This window comes from Quercus lobata, chromosome 10 (assembly GCF_001633185.2).
Source record: "Quercus lobata isolate SW786 chromosome 10, ValleyOak3.0 Primary Assembly, whole genome shotgun sequence".
Classification (NCBI taxonomy): Eukaryota; Viridiplantae; Streptophyta; class Magnoliopsida; order Fagales; family Fagaceae; genus Quercus; species Quercus lobata.
In genome coordinates, this window is record NC_044913.1 from 13,322,887 (window position 1) to 13,341,593 (window position 18,707).

The following is an 18,707-nucleotide window of genomic DNA, read 5'->3' on the forward strand; positions in this document are numbered from 1 at the left end:
AACTCCCCAAAAAAGACCTTTTTTTCAATTTGTATACAATATATATTTTTCTTTTATTTTGGAGGGGTGGGAGGGTGTTCTTTTCCCAATTGTATTATGCAGGATTATAGGACAAAATTAAAGAAATTAAGAAGAAAGAATCGCAAATGAGTTATTCACCTACAAAAAGAAATACAATTTACGGTATTTATATGAAGTCAAATTTTGGAGCTAATTTGTATTGAAGTAAAACTAAGAAAGAACTAAAATTAGAGCATAAAATTATGACAAACTCCTTTGAGAAACTCTATTGTGAAGTTTGAGAATCAATCAAATTGTCGAACCTTATATAACCAGAAACTAATTGCCATGAACGTCTAGACCTAAAAGCTCTTAACTTGTTGCATTATTGAGCAAGTTCACATCTTACATGAATTTATGTCATTACATAGTTCATCCTGCAGTGAAAACAGAACATCTAACAAGAATCAACACCATATACTTTAAATATGCTGATCCTTGCAGAGTAGTATACAAACCTTCTTCTTTCGTAATTCCAAAATCTCTTCTAAAGGCGTCCTGGATAAATACAGATAAGTTTGCATCAAATATTTATAAGTTAATAATTTGTTTGAGCAGAGCAAAATCATATTAGTCATCAACAAGGTTAGTTTTCAAACCAAGTTTCATGAGCTTCTACTGAAGTATGCTGCGGCTCAAAATTTGATTTTGAAAATGTGCATAAAGAGAAGTTAAAAAAGCGCAGAGATATTTTTCATGGTGCATCTAAATCCAAATGATATGGTTTTCTGTTAATGAACAATATAATGATTATCATAAGAAATAATTCCTTACCACAACAATTAAAAGAGTCACTGAATTGAGTGTGTGAATCACAAGGCTGGTGTTGCTCTATTATAACATGTATATCCAGGAAAAAAATATCAGCTATAGCTAGACTTTTTGACCACTGAAGCAAAGAAGGCATGACTGCCTGGGAACTTCGAAGGAGCCATAACACAAAATTGTTTATGCAATACGAATTTACCTGTGATTTGAAGACGATATTTAGCCCAAATACCATATATGACATCAGTTATTGTTGCAATCTGTTAAATGTATATTGTTATATTTAGAACAAATAATGACGAAAGGACAAGGGAGCATTATCCGCAACCCTATGCGTCTAGAGAATGGTAGCATTTCAATTGAAACTACAAGTAAAATTAGGAAAAATGAAACTTACAGGTTCATATTTGGTAATGGCATAAACCCAACCAAGACCAACTTGTTCATATAGTCTTCTAAATGCCCGTAAAGTTGTCATATGCGTGAAGTATTCTTTTTTCTTTAGTAAAATGAATGTCAGATAAAGAAAGCAGTGGCAACTTAAAATAACTTCTTAACAAAGTTCTTTAGCCATCTTCTTCAAACAGATTGTGTATCTATAAAATTCCAAATGTGTCCTAGACCATTAACGTTTACTATTGAATTGCAAAGGAGACAGAAGGAAATTGGCTTAGAGAGAATCATTGTCCATTTGCCTACAATAGGACCCCCCAATAAACTTTCCAGGCAAGCATTATTAAAATGATAGAATCATGGTGGTGATCAGCAGTGTTTCACAGTTCCACATCCTAGGTTGCACTTTGGCCTCCTTTAGAGTTTAGATATTTGAACAGTTAGTGATTGTCTAGAACACATATTAGATTCAAAGTTTTACGATCTTGAACTTGTACTAATTGATTCCAATCATGGAATAGCCTCAGTTGAAGTTTCCAAACCTATTGATGGTGTTTTCTTTCCCCCATTATTCTTATATATTCCACAGGTTGGACCATTGTAACACAAGTATATACATATTCACATAGATGACACGCACACATGCATGCTTGCTTACATACACATAGATAAATACAAGATAGTGAATTTATATTTGGTGGAAATTTGGAAATAAAAGTAAAACACATAATGAGAAGAGCAGGCATTGTAAGCATATAATTATAGGAAAAATGAAAAGGGTAGGAAATGCGACATATTTCAACATCAATGACTACAGTTCCATCAGAGAGGATGGCATGAATCCCTCCCATAACCTAAACTAAAAAACAGAAATCCATCACTTTATTGTAATAAAATCTAACATAGAGATGCTCCAAAATCTCTATTGTATACATAACACAAGGAGAATGTTAATGTGCTCCATGATGTATTTTACAAAGTTTCTGTTTTGGGCTAATAACGTATTCTACAAAGTAATCATTTACTTTCCAAGGGCCAAACTATAGAGCTACATAGTTTAATACTAGATCTTCCAGGAAATTCTTATTCTACAAAAGCACCCAAAAAAAAATTTTAATATTAATTTGTGTAGTTATTTTGGATATAACTCATAAGTTTTTGTTTTTTTTTTTTTTTTTCATGATAATTTGATAGTTACAATAATGGAAGAGAGGATTTTTATTTATTTTTTTATTTATTTTTTTTAAGAAAGAGAAGAGAGGATATTTGTTCTCTTAAAAAGAAGAGGATGCTATGCCATTGAGCTACCAAACTCTTGACAACCAATAAGTAGCAATACTGTCACTTATATACTTCAATTTCTACTTCTTATCTTACAGCTCCAACCAAACCCTCTTAAATCAGGAAATTGGGTCTATAGAAAATTTCAGCATTGTTTAGAACATACAATTTTGAGGTCTAGCCCTTGATTCTCCTCTGGAGTGTAATCCTCTGAACAAATGTCAACAGAGTTTTTTTTTTTTTTTTTTTGAGAAGTAAATGTCAACAGAGTTGATAGTACCATAGCACTTATTCCTCTCCCTGATCACGTTGACCTCACATTGTAATGAACTTAAACACGTCAAATATACAAAATCACCAAATTCACAAATTGCCACATTTTACACACAAATCAACCAACATGATACATATAAGCTAAAAAGAATTGCACAAACAGGTCCTTGAAGGTAGTCCTCCCGCATGCAAAGCAGGGCAGTCCCCATCATAGAGCATTTTAATTGTCCAATGGACCAATTCAGTGGTGATTGTTTTCATTTTCTTTCTTGGGTGTTAAGGGATCCGCAGTAGCCTCACTTTTAGCATGAATTGGATATCAATTCCAGTACAACTTTAATTAGTGAAACCAAGAAAACCGTCTTCAATTTGTGTCACTAATCAAAATTGTCAAATTAGATTACACCCAAAGTTGATTCTACCAAATAATAAAGGAAAAACATCAATTACAATAACGTCTTAGTTCCAAAACTTGGGAGTTGGCTATCTTGCAAATCCTCAACAAACTAATCAAGGTCGCTTAAATAAATTCTTTTTTGCCATTCTATCATATCCAAAGTCATATTCTCTTGTGAAAAACATTAAAATACCATGAAAAAAAATGAAACCCAAAATTTGGCTTTCAATGAAAATTACTTTTTTTTTTTTTACTTTTTTCTTTTTTTGTACAAACCAAAACAAAAACAAACAAGTAAAGTTTGAAAGATGAAATAGAAGAATACAGATTAGAGATAGAGACTCACCAGTCACCACCGGGCTGGTATATAGGAAAGCATGTGAATGTATGGAGAACATGTGAAAAAGGGGGAATCCAATTGCAAAGAAAAAAGTAAATTTTATAGGTATGAAGATTCTCACTACAGTACAAAAAATTGCCCTCCAGCAACTTTGTTGGTGGATTTTAATTTGTCACAAAAACAAAACCTTCTCATAAAAACAGGACATTAACTTAAAAATTTTATTATTTTGTTAGTTCAAAACATGAAATATTGCCTGGTAGGTAAACAAACAAACAGTGTATACGTTTTTCTTTTTCGGAGCTACAGTATTTCTTTAGATATTAAAATTTTTATCTAATATCCCCAAAGCGACTGCAAAGCAATCTTTTTTTTTTTTTTTTTATTTATTCCCATACATTATAAATAAAGGAGTATAAATCAACTTATATAATGCCATTATCCAATGTCAGACCCACTAATAGAGCATGTCGTTGTAAGAGCATTCATATCAAAAATGTGAAAAATGCTAAATCCTAATTTTAGCTCTCATCCCCTAGTATCATCCACATCAAGCATGCTATTCTTAAAATTTTTGACATCTTTGCTACAATGGAGTGTAATCTTTGACACCCTATTGTAGCAAGATATTAGAGTTTTTTTATTATTTAGCCAGCTTCTTCAAACAAATTTTGTATCCAAGGAATTCTAAATGTGTCCCACACCACTGACAAACTGTTTACACCATAATGGAGACATAAGGAAATTGGTATTGTGAGAAAGAATCAAGGGGTTCACATGTTAATTAGTTCAGTTCGCTGCTATTTCTGATGGTGGCATTGACCGGGTGCCTATAAGAGGGCCTTAGTAAACTTCCTAAGCAATCATTGGTAGAATCATGGTGGTGATCGATAGATTTAACAACTCCACATCCTTATGTTGCACTCAGGCCTCTTTTAGTGTTGAGATATCTGAACATATAGTGATTATCTAGAGCACATATTAGGTTCAAAAGTTTTATGATTTTGAACTTGTACTAATTGACTCCAGTCATGGACTAGCCATGAATAAAGTTCAAAGCTCCCATACCTATTGGCAGCGTTTTCACTCCCACATTTTCTTATAACTTCCTTTAATATTCTAAATTTAGTAATTTCCTCAGATTCAACCACTAAAAGACAAATTGGTAAATTTTCACGTAGACACACACACAGAAAAAAGATAAAAACTTGATAAAAATACAGAGTGAGAAGAGTGAACGCAGTAAATATACAACTAACTGGTGTTGGCACAGCAAAACATATAAAAGAAATGGTGTTGAAAGATAAGAACTCAGTTTTTCTTTTAAAATAATTATAAATTTTGAAGGTATGCAAAATTGACCAAGCAAGAGCCTAAGAAATCAAGAATTCAAGAAAAAATTTCACAAACTGACCATATGAAAAGAACACGAACCCACTCAAGTTAAACAAAGTACAGCAAATTAAGACCTTTCAGACAACACATGCCACTAATTTAAAATCTATTACAATTGGTGGACTATAAGATCAAACAATTAAAATCTGATATTTGTTTATTACTACTAGAGCCCGTCCTTAAATTTTTTTTAAAAATAAAGTTCTGGGTCAATAGTAGTTAAACAATTAAACCATCCTTCAATATTAAAAAAAAATGTACTTTCGTAAGTTATCAACAAAGAGGGCATACTTTTAACCAAAACAATGAGGACATACTGTAGTTTCACCATGACATAAGGAATTTGTATTGATACATTATTTTGACCATCAAAGCTATCCAGACATTAAGTTCGGGATATAAACAAGAAAACATATATAACCGCATACCTTTTTGTCAAGTTATGTGTGTCATGTAGGAGTAAACATGCACTCTTGGAATTCCCAATATCAAACATCCCTAGATCTTCACCAATTTCACAATGTATAAAAATTGGGAATCTTTGTCAAAAGTGTAAGCATGAAGATAGCCGAGCTTCTGCAGGTTAAGAAAATTACAAACCATTGACATGAAGTTTATGCCCAATTCCAGGATAAGAGAGTATATGATACCATACATATCAGATTAAGCAGAACAAAGATATAGACATATCGAAAGTTCCAAGCTACCATTTACAGCTTGAGGTTTCTTCTGATTCCTCAAAGGTAGCTGTATCACAATTTAAAAACTTCACGTTGTGAAAGCACTGAGTGAATAACAACACAACACTATTGCTGCAACTCTGTAAATTTGTATAGCAGTCATCAATGAAAGAAATATACTAATAAAAGCAAGGATCAAATACAAAGACTTCATTTATTGATGTAGTTAGGACCAAGTTCTTATTAGGGAAGTAATCCAGTGCATTTGAAAGTCATTTTCTCCAGGTAAGGGGAACGAAATGAACACCAGCATGCTACCTGTCCATCTTGGGCAAAAGTCATACGCAACAATGTCTCTTTAGCTGAAAAGGTATTGCATAGCACATCTGAATTTGGTTAGCAACAAGAAAAATAACTAATCAACTACATATGGGTGTCAAAAACTAAAAACTTGTCCCTATACCAAGATATATCTATACTGCAAATATATAAAATACATAGTTTTTTTTTGTGGGGCGGGGGGGATGTTGATAGGAAAGTAGAATTCCAAGTTCTAACCACACCCATAATAACAATTTTTTTCATCTCAGTGTTTTTTTTTTTTTTTTTTTTTTTTTTCTCAGAATACAACAAACAACTTTGGATCAACATTAATACCTATTTCCCCTAAGATTTGTTAAAAGCATAGCTGTCTGTAGCCTTCAATTTCTACATTTATTCAAGAATAATGCCTCGTGGAAAGGAACATTTAGGACATTTCCAAGAATTACAAATCCTTCCATTTTGCCCTGTAATATTTGATGACTCATATGTCTAAAGAGGGCTTAGAATAGAGGAAAAAACTTCAAACTTTGCGATAGACTAACATATCGCATAACAAGAAACATATAAATGTCCTTTCTTGGAAGCCTAAAGATAATGCTTCATGTGTTGAGGTGTGTGCATATTTGTGTTTGCCTGTGTGTGTATCATATACACCTTCCAGATAAAAAGAAAGAAAACAATATAGAAGTTGGTAAAACTTCATTCCATGAACAAAAGGAAAAAGAAAAAAATGACTCCTTTCCAAGAAACTTTAAAAAATAAAATAAAATAATTGATATCATTAATTTTAAAATGTATCAAATAAGAAACAATATCCCTTGATTCTAATGCTCTTCCAAAATCTACAGCCATGAGTGCCCCAAATAGATTTCAAGTAACATCCACCGCACTCCTACCCATAAACCTAAGAACCTCAAACTCATTGATATAACTTTAAGAACGCAAACTATAGTATTCCAAAAAGAGGGTCTCAAAATCATTTCTACTACTCATTTAGCATTTGCTTCCTTTGCCCATTAACTACGAACCCACTCCTCAAAAGTAAACAAGGCCCTTAGGTTATGCTTTTGCTTATAAATGTATTTTATTATAAGATATGAAGTGCAAAACCTAGTTTTCCCAGCCCTAACCACCTCTCTTTGGTTTGTGTATTCTCTCATCATATTTAACACACCCCCATGGTTGTAGATATATCCAGTCAATTGAATGGCTCACTAAAGGCGCCTCGCCTTAGTGCCTTTGAGGCACTTTTTTGGCGTATCACCTCAACTGGGCGCCTAGGCGAGCGCCTGGAACACCTTTAACTACATTGATCTGTTCAATGTATATTGCTATGTTTAGTACAAATAATGCCAAGAGAACAAGGGAGCTTTATCTAGAACACCATGTGTCTACAGGATGGTAGCATTTCAATTGAACTACAGGTAACATTAAAATGAACAAAAAAGCTTAAAGGTTCATATTTGGAAATGGCATAAACCCGTAGTTCACAATAGTGTTCTAAATTTCTGCAAAAGTTGTCATTTGTGTGAAATATATATATATTTTTTAAGAGGACCTTAGTAAACTTCCTAGGCATTCATTGGTAGAATCATGGTGGTGATCAATGGAGTATACTCCACATCCTTATGCTACGCTTAGGCAGTAGAATGTTTAGTATTGATTTCTATGCCTAACATAAGCAATGACTTAAAAAAAAAAAAAAAACCCTAACAAAAGCAATGTGATGCAGTCCTAAGAGTATATAATCATCATCCTCATTATGCTTAGTGCCATTAAAATTGTTATCACGAGATTTATAACCCTCATCATCCTCCTCATCTATTTCATGTAAATCAATAATTTCTCCCCATCATCTTTGCCATCTAAATTAATAATCTCTCTCTCTCTCTCTCTCTCTCTCTCAAAAGGAGTATGTTGTAAACTAGAACTTGAACTTGTTGCCCTCCCTAGTGACCTCATCTTGCTTGACTCCTTTGGTGAGGATGAGCTGTATGTGGGGTGTGGTCTTGGATGGATTTTTACTTTCTGGAATTTGAAAAGGCATGGAGGGTTGGGCTTAGGTGTATGATATCATACCATAAATTTAATTTTTGTGTAACAAATCATGTAATATATAAAGAACATTAAGATTTTACAACAACATTATCAATAATGTAGCAGGAAGAACTTAATGTTGTCGAAAACACCATGGAATTGTTATTTGAGCTAATTGCAAAAGCTCCAAAAATCGTGGTTTAGGCACGCATTTGCAAATGCACCTTGCTTTAGAGGCGAAAGGCGCTGAGTTTTTGCCACTTTGCGCTCTTTTAATAACAATGGTTTTCTTCCCACAGTTTTCTTATGACTTCCTTTAATATTCTAAAATTTAGATATTTCAACAGTTTGGACCACTGAAGCACAAATTGGTACATACATAGATACATGCACACGTGCATGCTCACCCACCTACACACAAAGAACTAAATAAATAAATAATTAAATATAAGATAGCTATGTTATACTTGATGGAAATTTGGAAAGTAAAACACACAATGAGAAGAGTGAGCACAGTAAATATAAAATTAAGTGGCATTGGCTAAGCCAAAAATATAAAAGAAGTGGTGTTGAAAAAAAAAGAATTCAGTTTTTCTAAATTTTTTATTTTTTTAACTATATATAAATTTTGCAGGTGTTCAAAGTTAACTAAGCATGGACATAAGAAATCAAGAAATCAAGAATTCAAGAAAGAAATTCACACACTGACCATATGAAAGGAACACGTTCCTACTCAAGTTAATCTTTCTTGCTATTCTACTGTCAACTGTATGCAGGATTCATTTAAATTCTTGATGCATACAGGCAACAGTTTTTTTTTTTTTTTTTTGATAAATAATTTCTTGACGCATACAGGCAACAGTGTGCCAACCTTGTTCTTTTGTGATCCAAAATTTCTTCTAAAAGTGATCAGCCTTGACAAAAAATAAAAAGGACTATAAGTTTGCATCACATACTTATATGTCTTAATTTAATTGAACAGAGTAGAATCATATTAGACTACTAGTCATCAACTTGGTTAGTTTTCAAAGCAAGTAGTATTCCTTAAAACAAGATTCCTATAAAGTACATTGCAGGCTAATAGTTTGATTTTGAAAATGTACATATAGAGAAGTTAAAAACACATCAAAAAGGACATTTCATGGTGCAACTAAAACCAAATGACGGGTTTCAGTTCATGGAAAATTTAGAGGTTATTAAAAGAAGTACTTGTTTAACATAACACTTAAGAGAATCATTGATTTGGATGTGTGGATCGTAAGGTTGGTGCCGCTCTGTTTTCACTTATTATGTAATAACCATGTAACGAAAAAAATACAGTTATAGCGACACTTTTTGGTCACTCAAGCAAAAAAGATATGAGAACTTCTAAGGAGCTACCACACAAAATTCTTTATGCAGTATGAGTTTATGTGTGATTTGAACACAATATTTATCCCAGTCCAAACGCCATAAACAAATCAGCTATTGTTGCATTCTGCTAAATGCATATTGTTAATAACAAAAAAGGACAAGGGAGCTTTATCCAGAACACTCTGTCTACAGGATGGTAACATTTTGATTGAACTACAGGTAACATTAGGAAGAACAAAGAAACTTTCAAGTTCATATTTGGGAATGGCACAAACCTGTCCAAGACCAACTTGTTCGCATAATCTTCTAAATGCTTGCAAAAGTAGTCATTTGTGTGAAATGTCTTTTTTTTTGGTTAAAATGTATGTTGGATAAAGAAAACTGTGACAGCTTAAAGTAACGTCTCATCAGGGTTCTTTAGCCAGCTTCTTCAAACAGATTTTGTATCCAAGGAATTCTAAATGTGTCCCGCACCACTGACAAACTGTTTACACCATAATGGAGATATAAGGAAATTGGTATAGTGAGAAAGAATCAAGGGGTTCACATGTTAATTAGTTCAATTCGCTCCTATTTCTGATGGTGGCATTGACCAAGTGCCTATAAGAGGGCCTTAGTAAACTTCCTAAGCAATCATTGGTAGAATCATGGTGGTGATCGATAGATTTAACAACTCCACATCCTTATGTTGCACTTAGGCTTCTTTTAGTATTGAGATATTTGAACATGTAGTGATTATCTAGAACACATATTAGGTTCAAAAGTTTTATGATTTTGAACTTGTACTAATTGACTCCAGTCATGAACTAGCCACGAATAAAGTTCAAAGCTCCCATACCTATTGGCAGTGTTTTCATTCCCACATTTTTCTTATAACTTCCTTTAATATTCTAAATTTAGTAATTTCCTCAGTTTCAACCACTAAAAGACAAATTGGTAAATTTTCACGTAGACACACACACACAGAGAAAAAAGATAAAAACAAGATAAAAATACAGAGTGAGAAGAGTGACCGCAGTAAATATACAACTAACTGGTGTTGGCATAGCAAAACATATAAAAGAAATGGTGTTGAAAGATAAGAACTCAGTTTTTCTTTTAAAATAATTATAAATTTTGAAGGTATGCAAAATTGACTGAGCAGGAGCCTAAGAAATCAAGAATTCAAGAAAAAATTTCACAAACTGACCATATGAAAAGAACACGAACCCACTCAAGTTAAACAAAGTACAGCAAATTAAGACCTTTCAAACAACACATGCCACTAATTTAATATCTATTACAATTGGTGGACTATAAGATCAAACAATTAAAATCTGATATTTGTTTATTACCACTAGAGCCCGTCCTTAGATTTTTTTTTTTTTTTTTTTTTTTTTTTTTTTTTTTTTTTTTTAAGTTCCTGGTCAATAGTAGTTAAACAATTAAACCATCCTTCAATATTCAAAAAAAATTTAATTTCGTAAGTTATCAACAAAGAGGGCATACTTTTAACCAAAACAATGAGGACATACTGTAGTTTCACCATGACATAAGGAATTTGTATTGATACATTATTTTGACCATCAAAGCTATCCAGACATTAAGTTCGGGATATAAACAAGAAAACATATATAACCGCATACCTTTTTGTCAAGTTATGTGTGTCATGTAGGAGTAAACATGCACTCTTGAAATTCCCAATATCAAACATCCCTAGATCTTCACCAATTTCACAATGTATAAAACTGGGAATCTTTGTCAAAAGTGTAAGCATGAAGATAGCCGAGCTTCTGTAGGTTAAGAAAATTACAAACCATTGACATGAAGTTTATGCCCTAGTCCAGGATAAGAGAATATATGATACCATAGATATCAGATTAAGCAGAATAAAGATATAGACATATCGAAAGTTCCAAGCTACCATTTACAGCATGAGGTTTCTTTTGATTCCTCAAAGGTAGTTGTATCACAATTTAAAAACTTCATGTCGCGAAAGCACTAAGTGAATAACAACACAACACTATTGCTGCAACTCTGTAAATTTGTATAGCAGTCATCAATGAAAGAAATATACTAATGAAAGCAAGGATCAAATACAAAGACTTCATTTATTGATGTAGTTAGGACCAAGTTCTTCTTAGGGAAGAAATCCAGTGCATTCGAAAGTCATTTTCTCCAGGTAAGGGAATGAAATGAACACCAGCATGCCACCTGCCCAACTTGGGCAAAAGTCAAACGCAACAATGTCTCTTTAGCTGTAAAGGTATTGCATAGCACATCTGAATTTGGTTAGCAAGAAAAATAACTAATCAACTATATATGGGTGTCAAAAACTAAAAACTTGTCCCTATACCAAGATATATCCATACTGCAAATATATAAAATACATAGTTTTTTTTTTGGGGGGGGGGTGGGGGGGAGGTGCAGGGGGATGTTGAAGGAAAGTAGAATTCCAAGTTCTAACCACACCCATAATAACAATTTTTTTTTTTTTTTTTTTTTCAGAATACAACAAAAAACTTTGGATCAAAATTAATACCTATTTCCCCTAAGATTTGTTAAAAGCATAGCTGTCTGTAGCCTTCAATTTCTACATTTATTCAAGAATAATGCCTCATGGAAAGGAACATTTAGGACATTTCCAAGAATTACAAATCCTTCCATTTTGCCCTGTAATATTTAATGGCTCATATGTCTAAAGAGGGATTCGAATACAGGAAAAAACTTCAAACGTTGCGATAGACTAACATATCGCATAACAATAAACATATAAATGTCCTTTCTTTGAAAGCCTAAAGATAATGCTTCTTGTGTTGAGGTGCATGCATATTTGTGTTTGCCTGTGTGTGTATCATTTACACCTTCTAGATAAAAAGAAAGAAAACAATATAGAAGTTGGTAAAACTTCATTCCATGAACAAAAGGAAAAACAAAAAAATGACTCCTTTCCAAGAAACTTTAAAAAATAAAATAAAATAACTGATATCATTAATTTTAAGACATGCCCCCATTGAATAGATAAAAAAGAGTCCCAAAAACCTGTCTGACTACACGTATCATATTATACTATTTGAAAAATCAAGCCTACTAGTAAAGTGTAAGATTCATCAAGATTGAAAGTGTCAATAAACTTGGTAAAGTCTCTTGACATTGTACTACAGACCTGGTATTGAATTGCACATCCGCCAGAAATTGGAGGACTAGGGTGCTAAAGAGGGAAAATTCCCATTTTGTAGCTCACAGGCCATGTAGGTCTCTAATGACCACAAGAAGACGGGAATGGTCAAAAACGTTTGCCAAAATATTCAGGAAACTGATAGGTAAAGAAACATATTGCCAAAAATTTATCTAATATCTCCAAAGAAACTGCAAAGAAAAATTTTCTTCTATCCCCGTACATAATGATTAATGAAGGAGTAGAAATAAACTTATATAATGCCATTACTGTCTCTTTTTTTGGTTGAAATTCAAAGATTCTTTTGTTAAAAGGTAAGATTGCTTCTTAAGTCCTAACATTCGTTACTTTTGCATCAACATATATATAAAAAGCACCAATGCAGCACCATATATCGCATAGATTAAACAATATATATAGTAATAGCGCAAAAACAAGGAACTGAAGGAAGCATTTTATAAGCTCTAACAAAGTGCTACAAATTTTCAATTTTCTGACCAAACAAAATTCAAAAACCAAAATTATCGTAACATCAACTTGTCCTGCAGACTAACAGAATTCAACTAACTAACTGAATACAACTCAACACAGCAACTATTTAATTAACAATGCTAACATACAATGCTCATATGATAATATAGTACATACATCAAAGTTAGCTAGTTTCCTAACAAGTTCCATCAGAGTGGATTGCATGAATCCTTTCTCCCATAACCTAAACGACAAACAAAACTTCTCACTGTAGTAATAAATCTGACAAAGATATGCTCTAAAATCTCTATTGTATACATACCATTAAGTTAATACGCACTATTATGTACAAGGTTATCATTTACTTTCCTATAGCCAAAACATAGAGCTACATGATTTTGCGCTAGAATTTTCAGAAAAAATAAAATAAAATAATCCATAAAAGCCATCCAAAAAAAAGCAATCTTAGTCTGTGAAGTCAAATTAATTGGATATGATTAACAAGAGGTGTTACGTACTGTGACTTATATACTTACATTTTCTTCTTATCTTAGAGCTCCTACCAACCCTCTTAAACCAAGAAATTATGTCTACTGAGAATCTCATCACCGTTTAGAACAGACAGTCATACAGTTTTGCAGTCTAGGCCGATTCTCCTCTAGAGAGTAATCATCTTAACTTATGACAACAAACTTGATCGTACCATTGCGCTTATTCATGGCCCTGAGGATCCTAACCTGACATTATAATGAACTCAAACACATCAAATATTTGAAATCACCAAATTCACAAATCAACACATTTTACAAACAAATCAACCAGCATGATACATATAAGCTAAAAAGAAATGCACAAATAGGTTCATGAAGGTAGACCTCAAAGGCTCAAGTTCCCCTCCCACCACTGGTTCCTCTTGTAATAAAAAAAAATATATATTTTGTTGAGAGCAAAACTGGCATTTTCCTTTTTCTTGTTTATAGCTGTTGCAATTCAACATAGAACTATTTTAACTCAACAATTTAGTTTACCAAAAGGTGATCTAAAACTTGAAATTTTCAAACAACACGTCTCAAAACACTTTTAATTCATTTTTTTACATGTAATATAAAACCTGTCACAATTCAATATCTAGAAAATCATGAGATTGGTAAATACTAAATACTCAATATAATGGCAGAAAAGTTTTTAATTCAATTTTTTTAACTGAAATAAATCCTAGCTATCACATAGGATTGGAAAGGGCAAGACTTAGGTACAGTACTTAGGTGCTGTTCTTTAGGTTTCCCCTCTTAAGATTTAGCCATGTGGATTTTTTCTCATGGGATGGAAGTGTAATTTTTTAGTTAAGGAGTCACATGGTTGAATCTTAAGAAGAGAACCCAAGAACCAGCACCTAAAGTACTATACCTAAGTTTTGTCCAATTGGAAATACATCAAAATGTAAATTGTTGCATTTCTTTTTATTATTTTCTAATTCAAAATATATCAATCTGAAATAAAACCTGATGATGTGTGAAATCAATAGGTCGTATGCTCCGGTTTAATTACCCTTTAAAACTTGTCACAATTTAGTATACAAAAGGAGGATCATAAGATTGGAAAATCTGAAATAAAGTATATCACAATTTCTTTTGAAAGTTTCTAATTCAAAATACATTCATATGAAATGAAACTTGACACAATTCAAAATACAAGAAGATGATTCTCTCCACCACAATTAAAACCTTATAAAACCAAAAAAAAATGTTAGCATTTAATCCATCCTCTCCAAGCAAAACTTGTTTGTAGTTTACTCCTCTTGGAATTATTGCTATGTGACATCTATTGGGTTATAGATTGACCTTGGTTAATTAATTCAATTACCCAAGTTGATTAATTAGATCAAATTACATGCAAATCGTGGAGGCACCAACAAATCACTAAATAAACTAATATGCAGTAAAAATTAAATGACACGGTGATTTGTTGACAATGAGGAAAATCTCTTACAAGGTAAAAACCCCACTGGATGAATTTTAGGTCACCACTCTCAAGAATCCACTAATCAATAATCAAGAGGTTACAAGAATAAAGAACCTTACCACTACCTTGGACTGTCCTAAAATACTAATCTATAGTTGAACATTTACTCAAATCCCCAATTGGACTTAATTTTGTAAAAGACTTCTTCGTATGCACGAACCCCAGTGCGTGACTAACTCCCAGAAACTAATTGATTGTTGTTAATTGCAAAGTTCTTCACTTTAAAGCACGTTGATGATCAAAAAGCACTTAGTTACAAAACCCTAAGGCGCACAAAATGCAGTAACTTCTCACAGAGTGTATGAGTTCTCTAATCTAAGTCTCTATATCTTTGATGACTTTTAAAATAAGTCTTTTATACAGTCTAAGGTTGTAAAGAGAGAAACTCTAATCATCCAAGTCATCATGAGCCGAATTTCGGATCTAAGAATTCTGAAATTATGAATCTTGATAGATCGAGCTTGTGTCGAGCTTTTTCATTAATCCTTAATAGATGCTAGTGTTGAGTAGGGGTGTGCATAGGTCGGGTTGGGTCGGGTTGAGGGGATTTTTTGACCCAACCCACCATGGTGGGTCAAAAAAAATTCAACCCAGCCCAACCCATCACATAAGTTCAACCCAACCCAACCTAACCCACATGGGTTGGGTTGGTTCGAGTTGAATTCATGGGTTTGACAAAATTTATTATTATTATTATTATTAAATTGAGTAGAAATATATATATATATATATATATATATATATATATATATATATATTAATATATTAAAAAAACCTAAAGATATAGATATATCAATGTAACTCCTTAAAGGCAAACAACACTAATGACTAAACAAAAATAGTAATTTATTAGGATTTGTGTGAAGTAATTGACTTATATATAGGATAGGAAGAACTGGCTATTTGAAAAAATTTATTAATTATATAATATATATTTTATATATATTAAATTAGTATTAGTAGGAGGAGCTGAGGAAATGCTGCTCTACAGTTGGTTTTTTTTTAAATTATTAAATATATATATATATAAGTGCCCTAAAATTGATTTTAAAAAATATTAAATATAAAATATATTTTAAATATAAATTAAATATGGGTGGGTCGGGTTGGGTTTGGCGGGTTTGTAATTTTATGACCCAAACCCAACCCGACTTGCCATAAAAAAAATTTTTGTAACCCAACCCAACCCACCAAACCTTAAAAACCGACCCAACCCGGTGGGTCGGTGGGTTTTCTGCACACCCCTAGTGTTGAGCTTTAATAAAACAACTTTTCTTCACTTGTTTCTTGGATCAATCTTCATGCCTTTAATGATACCACTTGTAAAGTAAACTTCACACACTTGTTGATACATTAAACCAAACTTAAATCTACCCAATTACAAGTAAAGTGCATTTTGTCAAAAGATAAGCCAATATACAAAAAATATGACACTAACAATGTGGACGCAGGGGGTTGTTTTTGGAGTTATCACCTAGTTTTTGCAATGATCTAGGAACCATATATATAGCGTCATTTCGAGGAAGGACCTTTGATCTTACTACCAGAGTATGGGTTCAGAGTTTAGGTACGCTCTTGGGAAGGTGTTAGACACCCAAAATCGCCCAACCCTAAGGTTGGCCTCCCATCATTGTGTCTTATGTCTCAACCCTATTAAAAACAAATTCAACATTTACATCCTAAACTCACACACACACTAACATGCATCTAACATACAATCATGGCATCTTTATCCCAAAACAAGATATATATCAACCTAAAGCAAAAGAGAACCAAACCCATACACATCTAAGAAACCCTAACATTCATCTAGCATGTGAACACCCTATCATACATCTCAAGGCAAGGCAGCAAACCGAACATGGCAGCAAGCATATCATGGCAAACACCAAATCATACAAAGTCTACATTTGGACATAAAACAAGCATTCAAATGACATACATCATCAAATGCATGTTCATACCTATGCATGGCTTACCTTTACTTACCTTTCAGCAACACAGCACCTATGGCATCACGAACGGAAATGTAAATGCATGCTCAAGGCATCACAAACAAGAAATAAACATAAAGCCCTAATCTAAGCATGTTGAAGACAAACAAGCATATAAGACAGAGACTCAGATATGTATAATCATAAAAAAGGGTTTAAAAAGAGATAAAACATGTGAAACAAGCAAGACAAATAACATAAGGAATCTGGATTAGGGTTTTTGGGCAAGCACCTGCATACGAATCTAGAGGCCTGCATACGTGGAGTTTAAGCTGTATACGCATGCTCATGACATGCGTGCATGAGACTTGTTCAACAACCCTAACCCAAAAACCGAAACAGAAAATAGAGAACAAACATAAAACCCTAATTCTAACAACCTAGCATGCTCAGAACATAAACAAAACTATAAACTAACCTAGGCTAACATGTATAAACATAAATCAAGCAAAAAACAAGATTAAAACATAGAAAGAAAGACAAAAAATAAAAAGAAAGAGTTAAAGCTTTGATACCTCAAAAAAAGAGTTCCCAAGTTCTGATTTTGACCGTTCCCTTCAGGCAAATTTATCACAATCAATGAACACGTGATTAGTAATCTTAAACTAAAAGGATTGGGGCCAGAAAAGGTTTCAATCAAATGAAAGTTTCAAAAACGTGTAAAAACACCCTTGAACGTTTAGACCCCCAAATTACAACTTAACCAATTTAAGCAATATGTCAAACAACTAGTGTGCGGAAACTTAACATATGCTATAATATGAAATTGGTTAAAATCTATCTAAGCCAACACAAAATAAAAACCACAGCAGATAGTATAAAGGCAAAGATAGAGAGGAAGGAAGATGCAAACACAAAGACAACACGCGATGTGTTATCGAAGAGGAAACCGAAGCCCACGGCATAAAACCTCTCCGCCGCCCTCCAAGCGGTAAACAATCCACTAGAAAATACAGTTGGGATACATGGACAGCAATAGACCCTCCAAGCCTAATCTACCAGTGCACCTAAACCCTCCAAGCTTCTTGCTCCAACGAGGTTGCGCCGAACCTTTTTCTTTTCTAACTTCCCGGATTCCGCTACTAGACCGTAGCATCAACCAATGAAAATTGGTTCCTTCCTAACTGCTTCCCAGAAATCCAAACAGCTGTCTCACAATGATGATGATGATGAGAACCTGATATAATGTCTCTCAAGGATTTGACAATGGAGAGGAAGAGAGTTGAGGAATTTGAAGAGACTCTAAGGTATAGATTGTGGGTGAAACAATCTTGTTTTTCTTTAGGGTTTCTCTCTCAAAATTCTCTCTGGAAGCTCTCTTTCAATCGTGGGTAAAAGGGGTATTTATACTGGAGTGGGAGAGGAATGTGAAACGTCAGGTTTTTACAAAACAGGGGTGGCTCGCGGCTTGACCTCGCGGCTTGACCAAGTCGCGAGATCCAGTCGCGAGATAACCGTATGGCCAGTTATCCTGTTTTGTCCTGTAGTGCTCCAACTAGCATGACTGTTCACCTTCCAGCATGCTTGGCACGTGTGCTGCGTCTGGCGGTTTGCAGCCGTGAGTCACCCGCGAGTCCCAGCCGCGAGTCTCTGTTTTCTTGCACACTCTTGAGCAATCTTCACTCTATCTCACTCACTACCCTTACATCAAACCCACCTAAATACAGGATTACTAAATGCTGAATTACAAGCAAATTTGGCATGGAATAAAGCCAATTAAATGGTTGAATAAATTCAACCTTATAATCTCCCCCTTTGGCTA

The 18,707-nt window shown here is 33.5% G+C and overlaps 1 pseudogene; it reads right to left on the reverse strand.

Moving 5' to 3' along the window:
* Window positions 1-398: 398 nt before the first annotated feature.
* On the reverse strand, window positions 399-5,403 carry LOC115964363 (annotated as a pseudogene).
* Window positions 5,404-18,707: the final 13,304 nt, after the last annotated feature.